Here is a 23766-nt window from a genome sequence, read left to right as displayed (position 1 = left end):
TTCTCTCGCTCGCTAAACACAAACTATTAGTCCTGCAAAAAAAATGAACGGGACCCTTTTTTAGGAAATTTTGTGTAGTTAAAATTTGTAGGAGGATACGTTTTCGCCGGAGGCCATGGTTTTAGAGTTATTAAAAAGAACGCATTTGAAGATTACTTTTGTTGTTTTTTCGGGACTGATGACCTCAGATGTTAAGTCCCATAGTGCTCAGAGCCAAGTTTTGTTGTTTTTTCTTGAATTACTCAAAAACTACGGCCGCTAGCGGGAAAGTATCCCAGTACAAAATTTAACTACATTAAGTTTCCTACAAAAATATCTTGTTCACCTCTTCTGTAGAACTTATAGTTTGCACGTAGTGAGCGAGAGAATATGAAAAACTTGTGTGTGTGGTATTTGAAGGCATTGCAGGTTACATAAAACCCATTGGTAGGGGCAGCTGCATCTGTCTGTATACTGGCTGACCAGTTTCTGACTTTCCCCTTGTGCACACATCACGTATTCTGTATTTGGGGTCTGTCTGGTGCGAACAATTTTGTTTATGTCATCACATATATACGCATCTCAGATCTTCGTTATCTAGCATCATGTGATCCACGTGAAACCGATATTTTGTATACAATGGAGAATTGGTTCTCATTAGATTATGCGGTGTGTCATCCGGGTTCATTTATCGTGGGTGTTTTCGTAATTCTGATCTGTCAAAATTCGTAATTTTGACCTGTCAAACTTAGGAAAACACCTACGACAAATTTGAACAGTAAATCTCTCATGCTTTGTAGTGTCTGCCACTGCAGTTTGTCCAGCATCTCTGAAACACTGACACATCTATCGAAGGATCCATTGATGGAACGTGCGGCTGTACTTTGGGTTTCTTCTATTTATTCTAGTAATTATTCTTAATATGTGTCCAAGAGTGATGAGCAATAGTCAAGAATCGATCAAACAAGCGTTTTGTGATCCATTTCTTCGTGGATTAATTACATTTCTGTAAGATTCACTCTATGGAACTTAGCCGATCATCTGTTTTTCCACAATGCGTGTTATGTGGACTTTCGGCTTATGGTCGGTCCGGACTGTTACTCATTTTACGGTACCTACTATTGCCAGTGACTTAACGTCGCTATTGCATTCGAGCAGTTGTTGAGATGTTCGCATATTTATGAGCGATAAGTTACGTTTATTTAGGTTCATTAGTCGTCGATCCTCCTTAGCTTTGCTTCACTCTCCTGAAGTTCCAACTTTGCAATATAAAATACCATTACTTACAGAGAGTCTTACCGAGCTTAAGGCGCTATCTATTCGATTATAAACATTTATTGTAAACATAATGAATCTATAGCACCCCTCTGGGTTACTCCTCAGGTTAACTTCACATCTGTTTACTTTGCTTAGCTAGGAACGACGCGTTGGGTTCTGTCAGTAACAAACTCCACAAACCGATCGCAAGTCTAATCCGATACTCGGTAATCTCGTATTTTATTCACTAAACGACTGTGTGGAACTGTATCTAATGGCTTTCAGAAGTCAATAAACACGGCGTCAACACGGACCTCATTGGATACGGCACTCTAGATCTCGTAGACGAACAGTGCGAGCAGAACTTCGCAAGGGCTCTGTTTGCGGACTCCGTGTAAATTTTTACAGCGGAGATTTGCCTCCTCCAAATACCTCATAATGGATGAGCACCCATTCAAGGTCAGCCGAAACAAAGATGATACCAGTAACAACGTCTACGGCAGGTTTTCCAACTAGAGTCCCACACACGAGGGAGATCTCGCTCTGCTGTGATGTGCCTTTATGCATGGACCTCTGCCCTGACATCACTCCGTTTAATAGTGTGTCGGCGAGGACGTAGTGTGGCGCATTGCTGTCGAGATTGTGGCTGCAACTTGCAAGTAAGCAGCATCTCTGCATTCTCGATCGATATATTTTCTTACGAATCAGAATCGGAGTAAAGAGTGTAGGGATTCGAGGTTCATTGTGGGTTGTAGTGAAACACTTAGAAAAATGTTACGGAAACTCACTAAACAAGAAGATCAACGATGGCAGCTCATTGCAGTCTCACCTGCTTTGTCACTTAAGCTTGTGATAGAGTGACAAAAATTCTGCTGTGACGGCAGGATTGTCCTTCATATTCAACACTATCTTTCCTCTTTCTACTAAAATTTCTCTGCATTTTATTACAAGGTTTATATCACTGTATGTCACTATTGATCGGTATAATAATGGTACGTCCATTTGAAAGTATACACAGATGGGCCAGAGCATTACGACCACTCGCTTAATATCTGCTGCGGACCGCCATGTTCAAAACACCCGTGCCCGCACCTGCGCTGTTCTGTCATGAAATCATCCACAGATCGCCGTCTATCCTACTTTACAGAGCTGGCAAGCCTCCGACTTCTAAGTTCTATGAAGAGGCGTGGATAGCCAACACATTATCGTCTACTCGAAATTTCAGCGTCCTTCGATCCCTCACCTCAGACCATCTCGGCAGTTGCACGCGGACAGCCGACCAGTTTCATCATCTCCGAAATACTCATTCCCAAGAGGCCGGCCCACAACAATCTGTCGTTTACCTCAGTGATTTCTCCACGACTTGTTATAGCACGCTCTTTTAGTACTAATATTGGCGCATGATCTCTGAGCCTGCTCTTGAAATTTAATGAAGAAGGTCTTTAAAAAGGCGATAACCGTAATTTACCATTGCGTTATCTTTATTTACATCTACATACAGGGTGTTTCAAAAATGACCGGTATATTTGAAACGGCAATAAAAACTAAACGAGCAGCGATAGAAGTACACCGTTTGTTGCAATATGCTTGGGACAACAGTACATTTTCAGGCGGACAAACTTTCGAAATTACAGTAGTTACAATTTTCAACAACAGATGGCGCTGCAAGTGATGTGAAAGATATAGACGACAACGCAGTCTGTGTGTGCGCCATTCTGTACGTCGTCTTTCTGCTGTAAGCGTGTGCTGTTCACAACGTGCAAGTGTGCTGTGGACAACATGGTTCATTCCTTAGAACAGAGGATTTTTCTGGTGTTGGAATTCCACCGCCTAGAACACAGTGTTGTTGCAACAAGACGAAGTTTTCAACGGAGGTTTAATGTAACCAAAGGACCGAAAAGCGATACAATAAAGGATCTGTTTGAAAAATTTCAACGGACTGGGAACGTGACGGATGAACGTGCTGGAAAGGTAGGGCGACCGCGTACGGCAACCACAGAGGGCAACGCGCAGCTAGTGCAGCAGGTGATCCAACAGCGGCCTCGGGTTTCCGTTCGCCGTGTTGCAGCTGCGGTCCAAATGACGCCAACGTCCACGTATCGTCTCATGCGCCAGAGTTTACACCTCTATCCATACAAAATTCAAACGCGGCAACCCCTCAGCGCCGCTACCATTGCTGTACGAGAGACATTCGCTAACGATATAGTGCACAGGATTGATGACGGCGATATGCATGTGGGCAGCATTTGGTTTACTCACGAAGCTTATTTTTACCTGGACGGCTTCGTCAATAAACAGAACTGGCGCATATGGGGAACCGAAAAGCCCCATGTTGCAGTCCCATCGTCCCTGCATCCTCAAAAAGTACTGGTCTGGGCCGCCATTTCTTCCAAAGGAATCATTGGCCCATTTTTCAGATCCGAAACGATTACTGCATCACGCTATCTGGACATTCTTCGTGAATTTGTGGCGGTACAAACTGCCTTAGACGACACTGCAAACACCTCGTGGTTTATGCAAGATGGTGCCCGGCCACATCGCACGGCCGACGTCTTTAATTTCCTGAATGAATATTTCGATGATCGTGTGATTGCTTTGGGCTATCCGAAACATACAGGAGGCGGCGTGGATTGGCCTCCATATTCGCCAGACATGAACCCCTGTCACTTCTTTCTGTGGGGACACTTGAAAGACCAGGTGTACCGCCAGAATCCAGAAACAATTGAACAGCTGAAACAGTACATCTCATCTGCATGTGAAGCCATTCCGCCAGACACGTTGTCAAAGGTTTCGGGTAATTTCATTCAGAGACTACGCCATATTATTGCTACGCATGGTGGATATGTGGAAAATATCGTACTATAGAGTTTCCCAGACCGCAGCGCCATCTGTTGTTGAAAATTGTAACTACTGTAATTTCGAAAGTTTGTCTGCCTGAAAATGTACTGTTGTCCCAAGCATATTGCAACAAACGTTGTATTTCTATCGCTGCTCGTTTAGTTTTTATTGCCGTTTCAAATATACCGGTCATTTTTGAAACACCCTGTACATACTCTACAAGCTAACGTATGATGCAGGGCTAATCATTCCCTTTACTGTGCCATTCGCAAATACAGCGACTGTCAATCGCCGGACTGTTTTTCATTCTCATCTGCATTAACCTGCATTTTTCTGCATTTAGTGCAAACTGTCATTCATCACACCAATTAGAAATATCGTTTAAGTTATCTTGTATCTTACTGCAGTCAGTCAACTACGATACCTTCCCGGACATCAACACATCATCAGCAGACCGCTGCTCATCCTGTTCGTCAGATGATTTATGGATATAGAAAATAAGAGCAGTCTTCTCACACTTCTCTTGGTGCACAGCTGATGATGCTCTTGTCTGTGATTAACACTGTCCGTCGAGGACAACATACTGGGTTCTGTTACTTAAGAAGTCTTGGCGTCAGGCACATATCTGGCAACTTATTCCGCACGCTCGCACCTTCGTTAACTGCCTTCAGTGGGGCACCATGTTAAATGCTTTTCTAAAATCTAGGAATATGGAATTTGCCTGTTGCATGCATGGTTCCCAGGACACAGTGCGAGAATAGAGAGAGCTGAGTTTCGCAGAAGCGATGCTTTCTAAATCCGTGCTGATTTGTGGATATCAGCTTTTCTATCTCAGGGAAATATATTATATTCGAACTGAGAATATGTTCAAGAATTCTACAGGAAGGAAGAAAAAGTTTAACGTCCCGTCGACATCGAGGTCATCAGAGACGGTGCGCAAGCTCAGATGTGGCAAGGATGGGGAAGGAAATCAGTCGTGCCTTTTCAAAAGGACCATCGCAACGCTTGCCTGGAGCGATTTATGGAAATCATGGAAAACACAAATCTAGATGGTCGGACGCGGCTTTGAACTGTCACCCTCCAGAATGCGAAAACCGATGTTAAATATATTGCTCTGTAATTTTGAGGAGACTTTCTTTTGCCCTTCTTATACACGGTGTTACAAAAAGGTACGGCCAAACTTTCAGGAAACATTCCTCACACACAAATAAAGAAAAGATGTTATGTGGACATGTGTCCGGAAACGCTTAATTTCCATGTTAGAGCTCATTTTAGTTTCTTCCACCTACGCTCAATGGAGCACGTTATCATGATTTCATACGGGATACTCTACCTGTGCTGCTAGAACATGTGCCTTTACAAGTACGACACAACATGTGGTTCATGCACGATGGAGCTCCTGCACATTTCAGTCGAAGTGTTCGTACGCTTCTCAACAACAGATTCTGTGACCGATGGATTGGTAGAGGCGGACCAACTCCATGGCCTCCACGCTCTCCTGACCTCAACCCTCTTGACTTTCATTTATTGGGGCATTTCAAAGCTCTAGTCTACGCAAATCCGGTACCAAATGTAGACACTCTTCGTGCTCGTATTGTGGACGGCTGTGATGATACAATACGCCATTCTCCAGGGCTGCATCAGCGCATCAGGGATTCCATGCGACGGAGGGTGGATGCATGTATCCTCGCTAACGGAGGACATTTTGAAAATTTCCTGTAACAAAGTGTTTGAAGTCACGCTGGTACGTTCTGTTGCTGTGTGTTTCCATTCCATGATTAATGTGATTTGAAGAGAAGTAATAAAATGAGCTCTAACATGTAAAGTAAGCGTTTCCGGACACATGTCCACATAACATATTTTCTTTCTATGTGTGTGAGGAATGTTGCCTGAAAGTTTGGCCGTACCTTTTTGTAACACCCTGTGTACAGGAGTCACCTGCTAATTTTCCAGTCAGTTGGGTCTTTGTACTGGATGAAAGATTCGCGATGAATACAAGCTAAGTGGTGAACCAATGCCGCAGAATACTCTGCGTAAAACCGAACTGGTATTCTATCCGAACCTGGAGACATGTTTGTATTCACCTCTTTCACCTGCTTCTCTGTGCCACCGGTGCCTATTCTAATGGTTCAAATGGCTCTCAGCACTATGGGATATCTATCACTGGCGGAGGCAATTTTACAGGGCGTCAAATTCATATTCCTGAAGAAAAAAGCCTTGTTTCACAATGCCCTTAGCATCCAGCGCATTGTGGACTACCGATTGTTCATATATTTTGAAACGCAGCCCTGTTGGTTTTTGAAAATATTTTAACATATTCTGAGTTGATTTCTGAACGAATCATAAGATTATTTTGAATCCGTACATAATGTACGTGGCGTTTCTGCCAGGAGAATCCCTATCGCATCTAGGAATAAAAAACTTTCCTGCAGACAAAAGGGGACGGGGTTATACGAGCTGAGCCGAGTACACCCGAACCGGTGAATGCCAATCGCTGTTTGTTTGTGTGGTTGATTGTGTGGACCAATGATAAGCGTTGTTATAATTACTAGCGAAATTCATAGATTCATACTATCAGAGTGGAAATAAATGACTAACACGAATAACAGCTAAGAAAGATTGCATATTATCTTCTCGGTGTATCCAAGAAAATGAAATTGTGGCAGAAAGTTTTTGCCAGAGCGCTATACTGCTAAGGGCTAGTTGTACAATCCCCAGTTAGCAAACTTTTAAGTTCTGTTAACGGAATAGCGCGGAAAACGCATTGTACGAACAAGTAATTACGCCTTACCAGAGACTAAAAGTGGGATAATTGAACCGGTGATTCTGACAAGGTTATTTAAGTTAACAGGAGAATACGTTTTGTCAATGGCAGGAATAGTTACAAAATTAGTGTCGATGACGTTGTTCGTTAGAATGAGGACGGAGAAGAAACGAGGGCATCACACAAATTATATGGAAGAATATGTCGATTCTAAATTTATATAAAAATTTCGTACTACTACTACTTTTCGATCTCGTGCTTGAGAAACTGGAACATATGAATTAAATGTGAAACTATTTCCTAACATAAAACTTTTTCTTTGTAGTAGGCCTAATAGCCATTTGATATTGGTACTTCGTGAATTATATTTGTCCTGTCACTTGTGTAAATGAGGTAGATAAAAAGGCCATTTGTGCCAAAACAGTCTCTCTTATTCGGTGTGCATTATAATATCTGCAATATTAGGAAGGCCAGTTTCCTTGTATCTAGCAAACAGTGACAAAACAGACGTAATCAAATCGAGAAACCACAACAGTCTTGGGTATATTCGTATTAACAGCTTTTTCAATATTAGACAACATTTTGATTTTTCATTTAGCAGAACTTTTGACGAATTTTGATAAAGTAATATATTCTTTCGCTGAAAGGAGAGCACACCTTGTAAAACTGTAGCAAGATTAGAGAGAAAAAAATGTTGGGACCTACGCTCTGAAGAAATGTGTACTGTCCTGCTTGTCTCTTTTATGTTCACTGTTTTTAATTTTATGTGACACAAACGAGAAAGTTATTAGCTCCAGAATGATATTTTCACTTCGCAGCGGAGTGTGCGCTGATATGAAACTTCATGGCAGATTATAACTGTGTGCCGGACCGAGACTCGAACTCGGGACCTTCGCCTTTCGCGGGCAAGTGCTCTGCCAACTGAGCTACCCAAGCACGACTCACGACCCGTCCTCACAGCTTCAATTCTGCCAGTACCTCGTCTCCTACCTTCCAAACTTCACAGAAGCTCTTCTGCGAAACCTTGCAGAACTAGCACTCCTGGAAGAAAGGATATTGCGGAGACATGGCTTAGCCACAGCCTGGGGGATGTTTCCAGAATGAGATTTTCACTCTGCAGCGGGGTGTGCGCTGATATGAAACTTCCTGACAGATTAAAACTGTGTGCCGGACCGAGACTCGAACTCGGGACCTTTGCTTTCGCGGGCAAATGCTCTACCAACTGAGCTACCCAAGCACGACTCACGCCCCGTCCTCACAGCTTTACTTCTCCCAGTACCTCGTCGCCTACCTTCCAAACTTTACAGAAGCTCTCCTGCGAACCTGCAGAACTAGCAAAGGCAAAGGCAAAGGTCCCAAGTTCGAGTCTCGGTCCGGCACACAGTTTTAATTTGCCAGGAAGTTTCAAGTTGTTAGCTAATAGGCAATAAAGAGTGTAAATTCTCTAAAGTGTTCTTATTCTCCTAGTCACAAATAATCTCCCCCTCCCCATTATTGTTTGTTATTTTTTTCTGTAAAATATACAGGTTTGAATTCCACAGAGCGAAATACAGTGACATGCGATAGAAAAAAGCTGTGTGAAGAGACGTGGCACTGCACTTTGACACTTAAGACCAAATATGTCTTACATGTCTTCGAACGTACATGTTTTATATACCAAACTTTTCAGAAAGATGTGCGCTACAAAATTAACGCATTTTTGAGAAATCAAATTTAATTAAAAATTTTGACGTCCCATCTCAAACGCTCGAAGTGGAGGGAGGGGAGAGGGGGGGGGGGGGCGCCGTTACGAAATTTTTGCCCTGGTTCGGAAATAGGTGGAGAGTCGTAGTATCGGCCAGCTTGACTTTCTTGACTTTACTGTGTAACTGCGGTGGTTAATCGGAATATTAATGTACTATTCCCTTACCTCAACACATGTTCTACGAAAAGCACACTGTAATAATGTTTATTCTTTATTCACAGTAATCAGTTACATCGAAAGTAGAAGAGCTATGATTAGAAGTGTTGTAAGGACTGTCTTGTGTATTGGCCATTGTCTTTTCTGTGGCAATATCGGTTGTTAGTGATACACTACACTTATACTAATTGAATAATCACGAACACATAAGCATGGATTCTTGTTGTTACTATTACAGTTCAGTTGACCAATTTTCAGCTCACTATATTACAGAGATCAGAAAGAAAATACAAAATATCCTTCTGAACCACACATAAAAACATGTGGCCAACCACTATTCTTAGTACTCAGCACCCAGTTTTCTTCTAATGATTCCAAACGCATGACGCCACTTTTCAATTTATTCAGTTGACCCATTATTTTCTTATAATTTCAGTTTCGTAATTGGCTTCCCATGGTCACCACTTTCGTGTTCATTTTATTTTGGAACACCCGAGGTTTCTTTATCTTTCTTTCAGACTTTATTTTGTCTGCTTTTAATTTCTTCTCTTCGACAACGATCTTTTTGTTTTCCAGTTGTTGAAAGAGCTGCAGCTGCCTGTCTTGTCGTCATTGTGTTCGTCATAACCTTGGTCACAGACATTTTCGTACGTTCTTCAGTCCATCTTCCTCTTACTTTTTTCTCATTTTCCGCCGTTTCATTCTGAAAAAAAGCAAGACGAAAAAAATATAATTCAAAATTTGAAATTGCTTTAGGGCGATAGTGAAATTCAAATTATAGAAATTATCATGAAACGATTGTTAGATATCATTCCTTACGTAACACAGATAACCGAACTGAAATACAGCACTGAAATTAACCACTCACCTTATAAACAGGTACCACAGGTCCTAAGATGTCTTCCGTGAGCTAAGAACCATCAAACGCTCAGAGCAGACAAACTACTGATGAGAGGAACACGATATCCAACTCCAATGCACACAGATATCCAAGCTTGCTTCTGCTAACTGTTCACTTCTCCATCTGTGACGGAGAGGGAAATCTTGGTAGTGGCGGGTACTGCAAGCCGAACAGTACTGCACAACTATCGCCTACCGTCTGCATATTTGTGTAGGGGGCATGCATGTAAATGATGTACCTTAGTAAAATCTATGGTTGTTTTGATAAGCTTTGTTTAGTCCACTATAAGCTAAAATTTACTCCACATAGGAGATATAGTCTTGCAAAATAATATGAATATTTTTGAAATGCCCTGTGTACGAGACATGGAATTTTTTACTTGTTTATTAATACTGGTTGTGGCATCACAAGGTGGATCCGAGATATATGACTCTGAAGGAAACGGAAAGTAAGAGCTTCTTTCGGAGTCGAACGAAACAGTGATTGCACATGTCTTTGGACATAATGCAGGTAGCTGTGTTAGTTGTCTCCACTACTGGTTATCAAATTGGTGACAATCGTCATGGCTTATGGCGGTGACGAATTTTAGTCAACCGCATGAATTAAACCTTCTACAGTTTCCATCTGTGTTATGCCTTCATCTCATCATTCAATTTTTAAGCCACAGATCGACAGCACTGACACCGATATTTCTAGCCTAAAATTCCCCAGACTCATAAACAGTCGCCCATTTTAAGCCTACATTTTTCGGACTTATTCGATATTGGGCGTCATTGCGCTTTGCTATTAGTCGTCATAAACGTGACTTGGCTCTGAGCACTATGGGACTCAACTTCTGTGGTTATCAGTCCCCTAGAACTTAGAACTACTTAAACCTAACTAACCTAAGGACATCACACACATCCATGCCCGAGGCAGGATTCGAACCTGCGACCGTAGCAGTCGCACGGTTCCGGACTGCGCGCCTAGAACCGCGAGACCACCGCGGCCGGCTATAAACGTGACTTATCGCCAACAGTTGTGTAGAGACTTCTACGCGGAAGGTTCTGTCAGGAGTGGTGATTGTGTGTGAGCCCGAGAGTGGCGTACTTTAAAAGACTACAGAAGGTCTTGTGCGGCAGCAATATACTTTGGTTCCTATCATTTACTCCCGAGATGTGTAGCCCAATGGGTTTCCAAGCTCACTAGCCAGTATTGCGCTAGGTTCCCTACAGACCCCACGATGAAAAATCGGAAGAAACAATTCATACGGTATTGCGTTGCAAAGGTAAAGTAGACACATTCAGATATTCAGCTCAGAGAGTGACTGGGATTGTAGTAGCGTCGATTCTTTCGGACCGCCAGTACAAGGCTCATGAATTCTCCAGTTGTCACTTCTGGTCGCCTCCAAACGTTCTCACATGACTAACGGGCAAGTCCTTTTCATTCGCTGGCCTCACCGTGACGTGATGCTGCCATGAAAAATAGAGAAAGCTGTTAAATACCTCTCTATAATACAGAAACATGGATACAACCACATGTACCTGCCTAAAATACACCACAGATGTGTTCAGAGTTTGAGCCAACAACTTTACTGAACAGAAACCGACCCCCTAGTCGAGATTGCAAACGCTCGCCTGCGGAGAGGCGCTCGATAAAATTATAGTGGTGGAAGAAATTTTCATCTCCAACAAGAGTAGAAAACTAAATAGTATATGAAATCTGGTTTCGCAGGACAGAGTGGATCAGGTTACGGTTGTGGAGGGGGTCATAATCAGTTACTGTCAGTTGCACAAAACACACAAACTTTTATTTTCCTACCAACCACTTAATTACACATTGCCTTAAAAGGATCAAATTAAAACAATATGGCTGAAGGCCTAGTTAAGAAAACTTGCAATACCTCCTGGGCTGAAGGCCCAAAACCACGCCAAAAACAAGAACGGCTGAAGGCCTGAACACAAGTTAGAAAAATTGCTTTAAAGAATACATGCGGCTGAATTCCTTACTAAAAAAAAATATATTTCACGTAAATACTCGGCTGAAGGCCACACACAAGACATTGAACAACTCAGGGCTTAGGGCCTGGATAACAAGAGTTTCAGATACAGCAATTTTTTTAAATTAGTTTCAAACAAATCAATTTTCAAAATTTTAATTGTCTTAAAAATATTTCACATAAAGGCTCAGCTGAAGACCACACACTGGAGATTGAACAACTCAGGACTTAGGGCCTGGATAACAAAAATTTCAGATAGAACAAATTTTCAAAATTTTAGTTATTAAACAAATCAATCTTCAAACTTTAAGTCAGCTGCAGGCCTTATTTTAAAATTAAAACAAACTAAATTAATAGACGGCTGAAGGCCTCGCACAGTACATCAGACTAAAAATGAAAATCACAATCTAAAAAGAACAGAACAGTGGTGCTCAGAAGTGTTCCAAGAGTCGGCCTGAGGAGGTAGCTCTAAAGTATGGTGAGGTGAGACAGCCAGCCAAGAGTAAGTATAAATAATCGGATGGCAACCCGACCCAGGGACGGCTGAAGGACCGACCAACAACATAATCAATTCCCTTCCCTCCGACCAACGGTACGACAACGAAAAATATCAGCTGAGGATGTAGATACCAGCCACACTATGTCTTCAAAATTGGCGTCTAAAAACAGCCAGGGTACAATAACCACACTTAAGAAAAAAATATGAACAAACAACTAAATGGCTGTAGAACTACACGCCGTGCTGGACAGCATCAACACGGCGAGGAAAACACGCTGCCGGCAAACTACGCTAACGGCCAGGGCAGGTAACTGGGGCGTTAACGGCAACAAGGCAGAAAATACCGCTGGTGCACTTCACTCATAAGTAACAACCAATTCTGTAGTTAAAGACCACACAGGAAGACGGCTGCAAAATTTCGCCAACTCCAACACACCATATGTTGCTGCTAGCCGGAATGGCCCAGGAAGCAACAACCGACAATGAACGAAGAGATGTCACAGCAGTCAAGGTTTCATAACAGGTTAGTTGATCACTCAACTTCAGTGTCTAGGTTCGGTGGGCAACGAACTTTATAGCTCTCGCAGCTAGCGCCTCACAATCCGACCACGCGTGCACGCTGCCAGCGGTCCCGGCCTGACCATGCGACACGGAGACTTCCACACTGCTCTGTCGCAACCAACTGACTGCCTCGCACACCACCACACGGAAATATAGCGGTCACACCAAAGATGGCACAGCAGTACTAGTATCGATAAGCGCTGCTGCTGCCACTGACAGAGGCAAGTCAGCAACTCGTTATGGTAGTAACTCAGGGAGAAATAAGACGCCACTCGATTGCGACAAACTGCCACAGAACAAACGGTACCAACGCGAGCCAGCCACTGCTCAGTATATAGTTACCATACTTTGCAGCAATGCCCTGAATTAAATTCCTAACCTCTCCTCATGGAGATAGGGCATGTGACACTGCTGATAGTGATCCATCCGTAGGATGCAAGGCTGCACTCGACCGTCCCCTCGGTGGTATTCGAAGGGAGTATGGTATGTTGTGGCATTGAGTTCCCCTTGATCCGCAACAAGGCAAACATACAATGTAAAAGCCCTCAACATAGGCATCCACATTGCATCAATACACATTTGGCATTACATTAAGGGTGGAGGGAGAACAGCGACGTAACCTCACCCCCAATAGGCTCGTGTTATGTGAGATTTCCGTGCAACGACCGAATCATGAAAGGTTACAAAAGAAAAAAAGAGAAAAATCATTTAAGTATGACCATTAGCTGTAAGCTTAAGGTCCGCAGCTCGTGGTCGTGCGGTAGCGTTCTCGCTTCCCACGCCCGGGTTACCGGGTTCGATTCCCGGCGGGGTCAGGGATTTTCTCTGCCTCGTGATGACTGGGTGTTGTGTGCTGTCCTTAGGTTAGTTACGTTTAAGTAGTTCTAAGTTCTAGGGGACTGATGACCATAGATGTTAAGTTCTATAGTGCTGAGAGCCATTTGAACCATTTTTGTAAGCTTAGGAAGAGAGATACAGTGCAAGCCACTTTTTTCATACCATTAAGAGGGCACACGCATTGGCTAACCACTGATTTCACCCTCACTGACTGGGAATTGGTGCTAAATAACAACACAGTCAACAATCATCTATAAGCAAACAGCCCCAAACGCCATATATAGAGATCCTCAAACGGCAGGAGAGCGGAACTTCGGCAAAGTTCGAGAGTTGCAGTGAACGACTGTAGCCTCTGATTGACGATCGTACAGCGATACTATGTAAGTGAGGAGTCAGACTTACAAGGAGAGGCCGCCAATTGTGAAATTCAGATTCGATTCATACTGCGCATAATAAAAGCTCATGGCCAGAGGTGTAATGTGGCAAAGCACCAAGATGCACTTCTCAGCCGTTGTCGAGAAAATCGACAGTTAAAAGAAACCGTTGCCGTGAAATACTCTCTACCATTAATAGTTTTCTACAGCGTCGTGGCGCAGCGGTAAGCGCTCGGGTTCGTAATCCGTAGGTCGGTTGAATCTCGCGCCATGCAACATTTTTTTTTATTATTAGTTTTTTGTAAAACAGGGTGTACCAAAGCTCTCACGTCCGCACTGATTTTCGACGATGCTATAAGTTGCGCTAGGGACCGCATCTACCTTCTTTCGAAGTTAGCAGGCAACTACGCTGTTATGCGGCGGCTCGTTTCGGCCCATTCAACATCTGCCCTTCAAATGTAACGAGCGAGTAACGGAGTTTATATTTCATACCTGCCACAGCAAATTTGTGTTCGTGGGGTCTCTATTCTAATTCGAACGTTTGACTTACGCTATACGTATTCGTTTCGGAATATCGTTTCTACGTCTTCCGTTAACTATACGTGGTTAACATTATGAAGACAATTAATAACATTTGTGAAATACAACTTTGTTTGCGGAAATTCGAAGTCGCCAGTTTTTCCACGACAAACGACTTTCAACAACTTATTATATGCATAATTGTTGCAACTGATTACCGGGAATTTTATATATATATATATATATATATATATATATATATATATATATATATATATATATATATATATATATGTGTGTGTGTGTGTGTGTGTGTGTGTGTGTGTGTGTGTGTGTGTGTGTGTACACACATTTGAATTACAAAAACAAATACTAAAAAAAAAAAAAAACGTTGCATGGCGCGAGATTCGATCCGGCGACCTTCGGATTACGAACCCGAGAGCTTACCGCTGCGCCACGACGCTGTAGAAAATTATTAATCGTAGAGAGTATTTCACCGCAACGGTTTATTTGAACTGTAGATTTTCTCGACAACGGCTGAGAAGTGCATCTTGGTGCTTTGCCACATTACACCTCTGGCCATGAGCTTTTATTATGCGCAGTATGAATTGAATCTGAATTTCACAATTGGCGGCCTCCCCTTGTTAGTTAATCTTGCGCACTAACAAGGTCTTGCAAAGCTTCCCTGTACGTACCTCTGGACTAGGGTTAGTGGTTCCCATCTTGCGCTTGTCTAACTGTACGTATGTCTCTGTATCACTTGCATTGTGGCGGGTACTTAAGCCATGATAACAATCGTCTGGCATTTTCTTGGTTCGTGGTCTGTAGTACCACATCTCACTGTTTACACGTGAATCTTAAGAAAGTTGTAGAACTCGGTGGTCATTTGTTCTGATAACTGGCTGGAGAATCTACGAATCCTCATCTATGTTTTTGTAAACCAGTGCGTGTGGTCTTCGGCGTTGCTAGCAAGTGAAGAAGCAATAAAAAGTAGACCAGTAATCAACCCAAAGTCTCATTTCATCATCATCGCCGTATGTACCTCCTTTACCTTGACATCCAAGGCTTTCTATGCTGCCTCCAGCGATAGAGACTTGAAAAATTTCAGCTTGATCCTGTCGCCGTTTCACTCGTGTATGCAGCCGCTCGTGTACCGAGAAACTGATGACCTCAAAACTCCGCCTTACCTCTGGTCTAAGAGCGCGCTTCTAAACTAAGTGCGAGTATACACGATCTGTGTGAGGATACAACATCCGCATCTTCCCCACCCCCATTCACTGAGTGTGGGCCTCACTTCGGACTTTTGAGTGTACACGAAGCGTGGAATCCGGCGATGACCACATTCTCCATAGTGTATTGACACTATTTTCCGCTCCTCATTGAGGAGGATGTATGAGAAGATACATGAGTACATTGAGCCGTGGTAAAAAAAAAACTGCTGTTTTGAAGAGCGCGCCGCAGATCGTTGTGTGAAGCAGTCGGCCTCCGTTTGTGGCGGTGGCGCCGCTGTGCCAATCGCGGCTTTGGTGTCTCCCTCTGGTGGGAAAGCTGAAAGGTTGCCTGTTTACGTGCATTTAAAGGGCGCTATCAGCTCGGTAGGGGGTCAGTCGGGGTGAGGCTGGGTCAGTCTCGCGTGACCAGTTGCTGGGCTATCTCTCGTTCGCATTTTTGCGGCAGTTAGTGCCTGTCTGTCGTCGGAGTGCGAGTATGTCTGTCGTTTGGATCAAACTTTAAGGCAGAAAATGAGAGTCTTGCCAGTCCGCCAGTAACAAAACTCAGCTACTGGTCGCCCGGTCGGGGCTGAGTTCCTGCATCTGAGTCTGCGCGTTAGGCCGTCAGTCTGCTCGAGTTGCTCGGGCGACGGTCATTGGCGGTTGGATCGATCGGTTGGTCGGTCGCGCACTCAGACACAAGATGACTGTCCGCCTTGAGCGTCGGCGCATGTGAGGTCCCCACGTGAGTCCAGTGGGCCGCGCTGTATAGAAAGGGGTAGTGGATTCGCGGATGGCACGAAAGCAACAGGAGTGAAACCACAACATCGGGCTGGCCGGAGTGAGCTGTGACGCCGTGAGACGGGAGATCGGCGCCCCTTGCTGCGTTCGTTGAAGCGGCTGGAAGCGGACGGTTCGGGACAGCGATGGGGGTGCTCCGCCAGGTCTTCGCCAGAAATCGCAGTTCATTAGAAGTTAAGTGAGTGGATGGTTCAAATGGCTCTGAGCACTATTGGACTTAACTTCTAAGGTCATCAGTCCCCTAGAACTTAGAACTGCTTAAACCTAACTAACCTAAGGATATCACACACATCTATGCCCGAGGCAGGATTCGAACCTGCGACAGTAGCAGTCGCGCGGTTCCAGACAGTAGCGCCCAGAACCGCTTGGCCACCCCGGCCGGCTAAGTGAGTGGAGATATGATGTTTCATTCACTTGTTAAATTCTACCTGTTTTCTTGGTGAGGTCACCAGCCGCTTTGTTTTGGGGTCGTCCCACCATTCTTCTCCGTTTGCCCAGCCGCGGGAAGGTGGTTATTTGTGAATTTGGCGGTCCGTTTTTCCCTTGTGGAGTTGGGGAGGATAAGAGCAATCTGCGGTTCGGGTTGTTCAGTAATCCCCCTGTCAATCTGCCATACCTTAATAGCTGCCTCTGTCATGTTTGTAGGATTCGGTGTTAAGGAATTTATAGAATGAAGGTGTAAAGACCAAATTGCTGAAATATGTTTTCATCTTGCTTATCATCTTGCGAGGCGGTTTATGTGTAATGTAGAGCATGTTGTACATGTTATGTAAGTTTGAATTTCATGGGTTTTATTTAAATAGTCATTTTTATAAAGTTGCCACCCTTTCACCGTAGAGTCCTTTTAAAAACAAATTGCACATTCGGTGGCAAATAATTTCTTAGTGTGACTGTTTGTACCATTTCCATCCCTCTTACAGGGTGCATAGTTAATGTGTTGTTAAAATTTTTAGTTTAAAGTAATCTGGTGTGTTGCAGATTTGCACCAGTGTAGTCTTTCAGAGGTTGTTGTGAGCGGTCGTGACTACGGCCGTGTTGAAAGGGAGCGGCAAGCTTCTCAGCCAGAAGGGTAATACTGGCAATATTGTTCTTTCTGCCTCTAAATAAAATTGCAACGTGATATTTCGAGGGTGCTTTTCTGCTCATAAATTTTAAATCTGTTTTGAAAAGGATTTTATGAATAAAATTCCCATTTGTTAAAGGTAATTTCATTTTCATCAGTTACTCCCTGGCAACTACTTCCACGCTCACCTAGTGTGATTAAATGTGTTAATGTTCTTGATGAATCGCTAGTAAATAAAGTAAATTCTTTAAGAAAAGATTTTGAAAGTAAAGTCACGGTCCATACATATAAGCTGATTTAACTTTTACTACCTGAGGAATAATTGAACCAAATTTTGCAAATGTTATCATTATGTTACTGGCTATAATCTGGGTTTTTTCAATTTTTTGTCAAATAATTTGATCGAGATGTTAATGAATACTTTTAGAACACATACTGTCATACGAGCGACATTTTCTCAAAGGCTACTTATCACTTTCAAAAAGTACTTGATTGTTCTTAGTAATTAGATATACTAGTTTTTTATTGTCAGTCTTAGAACTCTCGCAACAATCTTTTAAATTTGTGTATATGCCATATAAATTTAAAAACGTTTACAGTAAAGCACTTTGAAATTTTTTTACCGCGGGAATCTGTGTTATAGTATTCACAAACGCTGACGAAATTTCAACTTTTTGTTTATAGTGGTTAAGCAGAAAATGTTCCTTATACACTGAAAAATTAAAATTGCAGGAAATGCAAGAAAAAGATTTTATTAGGCACTTATGCCAGAAAAAAGTATCTTGGCCATAATCATACATTTGGTTTTTTTTCTTCATGCAGCTCTTCTTCCAGCCTGATCCTTCTGGCGTGTCCTTTTGGCAAATATCCTTCACTGACACTTCAGAACTTGCAATAATCACATGATGTATCTTCGTCAATAGGTTTTCAGTGAAGCAATGTACATTACATCCTAGTTTCATAAGGAATCTGATTCTTGCAGTGCTACAATCATTGAACACCAGACAAGCATCATGTGAGCAAATTTTAACAATAGCAGATGAGCAAAATGTCTTCGGGCGCCTCTTCTAGAGGTTATAAAAGCTTTTGTTTGGGTTTTGTGTTCCACCGTGTGCGCATTTCTTTAATAGATCATAATTAATCGCATAGTAAATGGGCTCACAGCCTTATATACTCTACAGTTGTCTTTACTGATGGCACGAAATTGTAAAATTTCGCAAACGAGGACGGAGTCATTTAGGAAATGGGGCGTGGCACTACGCATTGGTTAAGACGAGATGGCTTTTAAATTATTCGCAGCACTAATTAAACTAGGAAAACTGTATACAGTATTTCTAACCTCCTACAGAACTACCCACTGTCAAAAACAAATTTCAACATTTTTGACAATTTTACATACATCCCGCCCCCCCCCCCCCCAATCCCCTCGAGCTTCTTCATAAGCATCCACGTATACTTTTTTTCAACAGTCGCTGCTATTTAAATGAGTCGTTGCACGAAGTTGATTGATATACCAGTGAAACTTCCTTGCAGCTAACTGTGTGCCGGACCGAGACTCGAACTCGGGACCTTTGCCTTTCGCGAGCACTTTCCCGTGAAAGGCAAAGGTCCCGAGTTCGAATCTCGCTCCGGCACACAGTTTTAATCTGCCAGGAAGTTTCAAATCAGCGCACACTCCGCATGCCGAGTGAAAATCTCATTCTGGATATACCAAGTATTCGAAAAGTTACAAACATTGTCTACAAAGCGAAATATCACATGCTGAAAACCTATTTCCGATATTTTCAGTGGCTCCAGAAATATTTGTCGTTAGTATGTTAGAACAGCTTGCCTGTATACGACAGAATAGTCGACACTAGGATGTTTAGAGGTACATTTGCAGGATGGGCGTGGATATATAGAAAAAACGTAGATATAAAATTCAGAATGTAAATAAAGAATTACATAAGATATTAATTAGTATAAGCGGTTGTATCGATTGTGGCATGCAACCGCTGAAGCATTAGAATAATTATGCAGTTCAGATGTCTTGCCGAGAAGACGGCATCTTTTTTCGTTCGGGAAGCCGTCCTGATTGGACGTATATCTGCCAGCGCTGCAGATAATTATTTGGCACGCTGCCATTAATATACCGGGTGATCAAAAAGTCAGTATAAATGTGAAAAGATAATAAACCACGGAATAATGTAGATAGAGAGGTAAAACTTGACACACGTGCTTGGAATGACTTTTATTAGAACAAAAAAAAAAAAAAAAAGTTCACAAAATGTCCCACAGATGGCGCTGGGCAGCAAAACGTCAGTGACTACGCATGGCAATCGTGTATAAAAGGAGCTGTAATGAGAGAGAGAATCAGATGCGCCAGCAGTCGCAGCATGTTGACGTTACCTGAAAAGGCGCTTTTAGTGAAGCTGTATTATCAGAATGGGGAATGTGCTAGTTCAGCGTTACGATCCTATCGCCATAGGAAGGGGATTCGAACGGATAAAGGTCCGTTGACAAATGCAGCTGTGGCGAGAATGATTTCGAAGTTCGAAGCCACGGGTTGTTTAGATGATAGACCTCATAGTGGCAGACAGAGCACAAGGGGTAATGCTGCTTAGATACACTCCTGGAAATTGAAATAAGAACACCATGAATTCATTGTCCCAGGAAGGGGAAACTTTATTGACACATTCCTGGGGTCAGATACATCACATGATCACACTGACAGAACCACAGGCACATAGACACAGGCAACAGAGCATGCACAATGTCGGCACTAGTACAGTGTATATACACCTTTCGCGGCAATGCAGGCTGCTATTCTCCCATGGAGACGATCGTAGAGATGCTGGATGTAGTCCTGTGGAACGGCTTGCCATGCCATTTCCACCTGGCGCCTCAGTTGGACCAGCGTTCGTGCCGGACGTGCAGACCGCGTGAGACGACGCTTCATCCAGTCCCAAACATGCTCAATGGGGGACAGATCCGGAGATCTTGCTGGCCAGGGTAGTTGACTTACACCTTCTAGAGCACGTTGGGTGGCACGGGATACATGCGGACGTGCATTGTCCTGTTGGAACAGCAAGTTCCCTTGCCGGTCTAGGAATGGTAGAACGATGGGTTCGATGACGGTTTGGATGTACCGTGCACTATTCAGTGTCCCCTCGACGATCACCAGTGGTGTACGGCCAGTGTAGGAGATCGCTCCCCACACCATGATGCCGGGTATTGGCCCTGTGTGCCTCGGTCGTATGCAGTCCTTATTGTGGCGCTCACCTGCACGGCGCCAAACACGCATACGACCATCATTGGCACCAAGGCAGAAGCGACTCTCATCGCTGAAGACGACACGTCTCCATTCGTCCCTCCATTCACGCCTGTCGCGACACCACTGGAGGCGGGCTGCACGATGTTGGGGCGTGAGCGGAAGACGGCCTAACGGTGTGCGGGACCGTAGCCCAGCTTCATGGAGACGGTTGCGAATGGTCCTCGCCGATACCCCACGAGCAACAGTGTCCCTAATTTGCTGGGAAGTGGCGGTGCGGTCCCCTACGGCACTGCGTAGGATCCTACGGTCTTGGCGTGCATCCGTGCGTCGCTGCGGTCCGGTCCCAGGTCGACGGGCACGTGCACCTTCCGCCGACCACTGGCGACAACATCGATGTACTGTGGAGACCTCACGCCCCACGTGTTGAGCAATTCGGCGGTACGTCCACCCGGCCTCCCGCATGCCCACTATACGCCCTCGCTCAAAGTCCGTCAACTGCACATACGGTTCACGTCCACGCTGTCGCGGCATGCTACCAGTGTTAAAGACTGCGATGGAGCTCCGTATGCCACGGCAAACTGGCTGACACTGACGGCGGCGGTGCACAAATGCTGCGCAGCTAGCGCCATTCGACGGCCAACACCGCGGTTCCTGGTGTGTCCGCTGTGCCGTGCGTGTGCTCATTGCTTGTACAGCCCTCTCGCAGTGTCCAGAGCAAGTATGGTGGGTCTGACACACCGGTGTCAATGTGTTCTTTTTTCCATTTCCAGGAGTGCAGTTCAGGAAGAAATGGAGACTGTAGCGGGTTAGTCTATGCACGAGGAAGTCAGCGCTCGTGCAGTCGCACGTCGCACCGGCATTCCATACACTACTGTTTGGTTGGCACTTAGGCGTACCCTCCGATGCTATCCGTACAAAATCCATCGGCATCATGAACTGTTACCTGGTGATTTAGTGAAGCGGAGGGCATTTGCGGTGTGGGCGTTTCAAAAGATGGCGGTAGATGACGATTGGTTGAGTAACGTGTTGTGGACCGACGAAGCTTATTTCACTCTCCGAGAGTCTGTCAACGCCCACAGCTGCAGAATTTGGGCTACCGGAAATCCTAGAACTGTCATGGAAACTCCATTGCACGACGGGACAGTCACGGTATGGGTTGGATTTACCACATCTACCGCTATCGGGCCTTTTTTCTCGAGGAAATGAGTGATTCTGGTTTTGTAACTGCTACCGTGACGGGCGAGAGGTACGCCGATATGTTACAGAATCGCATCATCCCCAGCCTGGCTGATAAACACCTGCTAGAACGTACGATGTTTATGCAGGATGGCGCTCCACCCCATATTGCTAGACGCGTGAAAGATCTCTTGCGCGCGTCGTTTGGTGATGATCGTGTGCTCAGCCGCGACTTTCGTCATGCTTGGCCTCCGAAGTCCGCAGACCTCAGTCCGTGCGTTTATTGGCTTTGGGGTTACCTGAAGTCGCAAGTGTATCGTGATCGACCGACATCTCTAGGGATGCTGAAAGGCAACATCCGACGCCAATGCCTCACAATAACTCCCGACATGCTTTACAGTGCTGTTCACCACATTATTCCTCGACTACAGCTATTGTTGAGGAATGATGGTGGACATATTGAGCATTTCCTGTAAAGAACATCATCTTTGCTTTGTCTTACTTTGTTGTGCTAAATATTGCTATTCTGATCAGATGAAGCGCCATCTGTCGGACATGTTTTGAACTTTTGTATTTTTTTTTTTTTTTTTTTGTTCTAATAAAACCCCATGTCATTCCAAGCATGTGTGTCCATTTGTACCTCTCTATCTACATTATTCCGTGATTTATTCAGTTTTCAAATTTATACTGACTTTTTGATCACCCGGTAATATCGAGACGCTGTCTCACTAGGCGTACTCATAGTTGCACACTGAATTTATGTAAGTGTCCATATGGTTTAATTTAGTATAATACTTTGTGAATACACTGATTTTATTTAATCTTGTATTTCATTTATGTTGCAAGCTATTGTTCCAATTAAACGGCGTCTTGACAAGGCTAAAGGTTCCGTGTTACAAATTATATCAAAGGTCCTGTACGAACCCAAGCTTTGAAATTATTCAAATTACGAAGTCCGATATTTTCAGAAAAATCACGGTCAATTTACAATAAACGGACCTTTACGCAAAATCCATTGTCAAGCGCTCACAGTCTGTATAAACTGATCACATACTATTATCATTAATTATTATTTGTTTGTTCTTCGATATACTCAAACCAGACAGGAAAAGCCAAGATAAATCAAAGATGGCAGGAGAACTGCATATCAGAGAGCAACAGAGCGCCACCTTGCACCCCTACTGCAGAGCAACCACCACTGCAGTGCCCTAGGGGCCGTCGAGTGGAGAACAGTCAACAGCCTCTCCAGAGTAAGTAATGAAAGTGAAGACAAACATGGCAGAGCGCTATGAGTGGGAGACAATAATGAATCCCTTATCTTTGTGCACCGGCGGTGTTCTTCAATTTCCAAACTTGTGCAAGGGACGGCACTCGAGCGCCTCCCGCCAGCCCTGGGAAGAAACGGGAAAAGCAAGTCTCAGCACGGGATTAGGGGCTTCCTCGCAGAGAGGGGTGTGGGCAGGATGTTAGGGGTATGGGATGGGGAGCAAGCAGGACGGTGGGACGGGACTTCAAATGCAAATTACAGTTTCAGATAGCCACTACCTTCACAGGGTAAGGGAGGCAAAAGCGGCGGAGGGCTCCGCGGTTCAGCGGAAAAGGGTGGCTGGTCTGGGAAAAGTGGAGTGGGGGGAGGGGGGGTGGAGTGGGGGGAGGGTCTGGGATATTCAATTCGCAGACAGAAAACACAAGAGAGAGAGAGAGAGAGAGAGAGTTCCACGCGCGACGGCTCGCCGTCCTTCCTCTTCATTTAAATAGATCAATATTGGCAAACTGTTTTAGTCGTCCTGCTCTGCGGTGGGTGACTGGCTCGCTGAGGGCAGAGTAGGGGGCTTAACGACGGGTCCGGGAGAGC

At 44.2% G+C, this 23766-nt stretch overlaps 1 non-coding gene across 1 annotated transcript; it reads right to left on the bottom strand.

Annotated features, from left to right (window-relative positions):
* Positions 1-8002: 8002 nt before the first annotated feature.
* Trnar-gcg (transfer RNA arginine (anticodon GCG)) lies at positions 8003-8076 on the bottom strand. Its single transcript has one exon. It is a non-coding gene; the product is annotated as a tRNA-Arg (tRNA).
* Positions 8077-23766: the final 15690 nt, after the last annotated feature.

The sequence above is a fragment of the Schistocerca nitens genome, chromosome 1, assembly GCF_023898315.1.
Source record: "Schistocerca nitens isolate TAMUIC-IGC-003100 chromosome 1, iqSchNite1.1, whole genome shotgun sequence".
Taxonomy (NCBI): Eukaryota; Metazoa; Arthropoda; class Insecta; order Orthoptera; family Acrididae; genus Schistocerca; species Schistocerca nitens.
The sequence above is the reverse complement of the archived record's forward strand: the minus strand, read 5'-3'. Positions and strand labels throughout refer to the sequence as shown.